The sequence below is a fragment of the Cervus canadensis genome, chromosome 4 (assembly GCF_019320065.1).
Source record: "Cervus canadensis isolate Bull #8, Minnesota chromosome 4, ASM1932006v1, whole genome shotgun sequence".
Taxonomy (NCBI): Eukaryota; Metazoa; Chordata; class Mammalia; order Artiodactyla; family Cervidae; genus Cervus; species Cervus canadensis.
The window spans coordinates 66,045,227-66,050,382 of record NC_057389.1 but is presented as its reverse complement, the minus strand read 5'-3'; positions in this window follow the sequence as shown (position 1 = coordinate 66,050,382).

Below are 5,156 nucleotides of genomic sequence, written 5' to 3'. Positions count from 1 at the left end.
TTAAAGCAAATAAATACAAACTCAGAGCTTTATAGGACTCTAACAGACCTTTTATTTACGATATCAGAGTCCCTATGAGAAACGAGAAATTTGGTGGCTGAAAAAATAGGAACAAAAGAAATAATGTCTGATTTTTAAGGAGCATCCAGACTGTTCTCCAGTCTGGAGAACAGGAGCATCCAGACTGTTCTCCAGGGATTTGCTGGTGACTCAGATATTAAAGAATCTGTATGCAATGTATTGTCAGAAAGCATTTAACAAGAGGCTTCCTGTGTGCTGTTTTGGATCTGTCAGGAACCCTCTGGCCCTTATTAACTCCTGAATATTCAGGAATTAAGAGGAGAGGCATGCCTTTCCCAGGGCTGAGGAATCCAGGCATTTCTCATTACAGTGATAAGTACCCTCTTGTGAAAAGGTGATTGTTTGCAACTCTCTCTTTGATAGGGATTGTCTTATGTTTTGTAAGTCTGGAATTTTAATCTTCATCTTCGCTGAAAATAGCCACCTTGTAAGACACTATATATGCCCACACCATGTTGATTAAAACACCTTTGCTCCATCAGAGCTTTGGTCCCTGTGTCTGTCTGTCTGTCTTTCTTTCTTTCTTTCTTTTTATTCTTTCTCTCTTTCTCTCTCTATTTCTGCCTAATTCGTTGGAGCGCGGAGGCCCGCTGAGCTCACTTTCTTGCCGGGGCTTCTAAGACCCTCTCGAGAAGGCGCACTGTGCCTTCACCCACTCGAGAGGGTGCCCGGTGCCTACGTGCAGCAGAGCGAGCCCTAAGAACAGGACTCTGTTGGCTTTCCGCGTAAACCAGGGGATATCAGCCTCTTTCTCTCTCTTACTCTCCGGACCACCAGGTTCTGGTCCATTAAAGGACCAACAATGTATGTGACCTGGGTTCAATCCTTGGGTTAAGAAGATCCCCTAGAGAAGGAAATGGCAACTCACTCAAGTATTCTTGCTTGGGAAAGTCCATGGACAGAGAAACCTAGTTAGCTACAGTCCATGCAGTCCAAGGTTGCAAGAGTCAGAGATGACTCAGTGACTAAACGATACCACCACCATACTATTCTTTACAGGGGCTGTATCAATTTGCGTTCCTATCAACAGTGTAGGAGGGTTCCTGTAAGGCCAGTGCAGAGAAAAAGAGTGAGCCAGGAAGTCAGGCAGGAAAAGGGAAATTTATTAGAGCGAAAAGAGAGGGTGACTGGCCCTTAAGGAGAACCAGTATCCTTCCTTTCTGACTGGAGTACACCCCATCAATGATAAATTCTCTGAAGGGATGGTCACATAGCTAGAGGTCTGGAATTTGGTGGTCTCGCAGCTTTGAGAAGATAGGCACCAGTGAGATAACAGATTGCCATTTAGGCAATTTGGTCAGTCTCACGGATCACTGTGATTTTATTCTTTGTTTGCAAGGTCAACATAACAAGTCATCTTATTAATGACCCATGTGGACACTATCATTCCAGCCTTTTTGATTTAGGATAAGGGCGGAAGGTCAATCTTCCATGACTGCTTCCTGTGGGACAGGTGCATTGTAGGGGTAAGATAAGAAAAGGCTGGAACGTGGGTCAAGGGGATTTGTGTGAGGTCAAAGTTTTTGATTATCTGAGTGAGTTAAAAGTAGCTCGTGGATAGTTCGACTGGTGAAGGCTTGTAAGCAATCCTGAAGAAATTTTGAAAAAAGACGCATTAAACATGGGCTTAAAGTTAAAATAAGGGTGAGTAGAAGGAGTGAGTCTAGAAAAGGTAGGACCCAGGGTATCCAATTTCAATTGCTTAACCAGTTTTGCCATGAATTACTGAGGTGTTGGTGTATTCTCGAGGCCTTGTTTGTCAGATTCCTTGCTGCTTCCTTTACAATGCCTGGTTTATTGGTGTAGAAACAGCAGGCTTCCTCCAAAAAAAGGCATAGGCCTCCTTTTTCTGCTATGAGGAGATCTAATCCTCTTCTGTTTTGGAGGACCACGGCTGTCAGGGAATCTAGCTGATTTTGGATAGTGATAAAGCTGTTAGCTATTTCTTCTAGGCTGTCAGTGAGGTCTTTAGAAAGGCTTTGATAGTAACTTAAAGAGGTTGTGAGTCCTGCAGTCCCTGTCCCAATCCCACTGGCTATTCCTAAACTGATTAATAGAGGAATGAATTGAATTGCCCATCTGGGTCCATTATGAGTTAGTGGGATAGGAAGGGTCTGATTGTTAGGAGAAATAGAAATATCTGGGGTCAGATATACCAGGGTGCATATTCCTGTCCAGTTAGTGGGAAGACATACTTAAGTAGTGGTTCCACATAAGAAAAATATTCCAGGAGTAAGAAGACAACAGCTGAAATCAATAGCAAATAGGAGTTTTTCTGGGAACTTGTTAGTAGTCTCTGAAATTGACAGTGAACTCACCAGTGTAGCCCCTACAAGAGTATTTACACCATATGCAGAAGGGAGTCTCCCTGAGAAACTAAGAGAATGCCCTGCAGTTCCTGGGACATGATAGACAGATCAGCCTGAAGGGAAGAAGAGATGTGAAGTGTGATTACAGAGGTGTGACGGTATAGTTCCTAGTTGGGGGTAAGAATTGTTTTATAGAGTTTTGTCTGGAAAAACAGAAAGGAGCCTGTTGTTGTAAATGAACGTCAGAGGTGGTGAGTGTTAAGGAGCTAGATCAGAGGCTAGATCAGAGGGTGGGCTTGGGATGGTAACAGAGGCTTTGAATTTTGAGAGAAGTTCTCTCCCAACAATAATAGGAGGGGGACATTTTCACAGTATGAGAAAAGAATGGGAAAATGGGGTATCTTGAAGTGTGCAAGGTAGAGGCCCGGTTATTCGTGGCATAGATTTTAAACTGTCAACCCCCATAACGGAGACCTTAGAGACCTTGGTTTTCCGGAGTAGGCAGGTACAGCAGAGTAAGTGGCCCCCGTGTCAATGAGAAAGGAGATCAGCTTACCTGCCACGGTAAGAGTTACCCTGGGCTCCTTAGAGGTGATCAGAATTGGGGCCTGGGGCCTTGGGCACCTTCAGTCTTCAGTGGTGAATCTGAGGAGGCTGGGCAGAGCTGGGTTAGAGGACTCCTGCTCTGGACCAGGAGGAGATGTCCAGATCCCTGGACGGGGATTTGAGCAGTCAACCTTCCAATGTCCCTTTATGCTACAGCTGGAACATGAACCTGGAGTGGGCCTTGGCTTTAGGCATGAGCAGGCCCAGTGGCCTTCTTTGCCACATTTGAAGCAGGGCCCACGTGGCTTCCTTTCTTTGTTGGCTGATGTAGGCTTGGAGCCATGTAAGGCAGTGGCTAAAAAGTGGCATTTGGACTGATCTCGTTGGCTCTAGATTTGCCTGCTCTTCCTGGTTATTGAAAATCTTCAAGGCTAAATTTAAAAGGTCTCATTGAGGGATTTGAGGGCCTTCTTCTGACTTTTTTAGTTTCTTTTGGATATCTGGTGATGACTGGGAGATAAAATGGGTGTTAAGGACAGTGGTGCCCTCTGCTGAAGTGGGGTCTAGTTTTGTATATTTTTGTAGCACTTCCATTAACCTGGCTAGAAATTGTGCTGGATTTTCATCTAGTCTTTGAGTTATTTCCCAGAGTTTATCAAAGTTGACAGCTTTATGCCCTGCATTTTGAAGGTCCTCAATGAGGCAAGCAGCCATGTGATTACTGACTGCTCGTCCAGGTCTCCCTGCCTGATAACCCCAGTTGGGATCATCTCAGGGGACAGCCATTGCCCCTACGGGCTTAGCGTCCTCTGTCAGTGTATCTCATCAGCATGCACCCGAGAGGTTTGCCATACTCATTCCTTCTCTTCTGGGAGAAGAGTGAAGGAAAGTACGATGCAAATATCATGCCAGGTTGAGTCATAAGACTGGTAAGATACTTGAATTCTTTTAGATAATTATCAGGGTCTGAGGAGAAGGAGACCAGAGGCCTTTCAACCTGAGATAGATCGGTGAGGGAGAATGGGACACGAACCCTAACAATGCCTTCTGCTCCAGCTACTTCCCATAAAGGGAGGAGAGGGGCAGGGGAAGGAGTGGGGTCCTGCAGTGAAGTTTCCTGTTTTAAAGTTGTTGGGGATCGGGTTCGTGGAGGGGATCAAGAGAGGCTGGGGTAAAGCCTTGGGACCCTCAGGGTGGAGGGTGGGGCTGAGGTCTCAGAGCTGACCTCAGGCACAGACTGGAGAGGGGCATTGGGAGCTGCAGTGGCCTTGAAAAGGAGGGAGGGTGGAGGGGACGAAAGGTGGAGATTGTGGAACTGGATCTGGAGGGGCTGCAAGGGGATTGGGAGTGCTAGGGGGTGGGCTGTGGTCAGAATGGTTGAAGGGAGAAGAAGAAAAGTCTGAACAGGGATCAGGAGACATTGTATTAGGAGGATGTGGCCCCGAGTGGGCTAAGAGTATTTGAGAAGTAAAATAGGATTCACAGAGAGAGGGTTGAAAGCGAAGAGCAAAGAAAGCCTGAACATAAAGGATTTTTAACCACTTGCCATTGTGGCAGAAATTATTGAGGTCCATAGAGTATTAAAATCAAGAGTTCTATTTTCTGGCCATTGGGACCTGTTATCAAGTCTGTATTGCAACCAGACAGTGTTAGAATAGTAAATAAGTCTTTTTGGTCTATATCTCCCCTTGGAAGTCCAAAGCTTTTAAGTTTCGGAGAAGGCATCCTAGATGAGTAGATTTTCAGGGCTTGGATTGAGAATTTCCCATTATGGCTGAATAGGGAGGTTAGACAAGGGAGAGAGAAAGTGAGGAGAAAGGTCCGAGAGAAAAGATGTCTCCATTCTCAGAACTTTCTCAGATAGTAATAATAGTCTGCTTTGAAATGGGCATCCCCTATTTCTAAGTCAGACAGGGCACAAGGCTGAGGTCCCGAGGGCCGTGGGGATCCTCCCAACTAGCGCTAGGACTTGGAAAAATGAGGCGAGAGAGAGAGAGCGGATCCGAGAGAATGGGATTTCACTCACCCTTGTAACCAATGGATGAAAGGTGGGCTGGTGTGTGGATGTCAGTCCAGTAAGGCAAGTGGAGAGTCCCGTCCTGGAGCTCATCTCAGTTTCTCAACAAGGCCCAAGGTGGGGACCACCGGAGGTGGGCTTGTGAGAGGATCCCACCCAGTGGGGTGAATCTCTGAGTTTCTGCACCACAGTGTAAGGCGAGT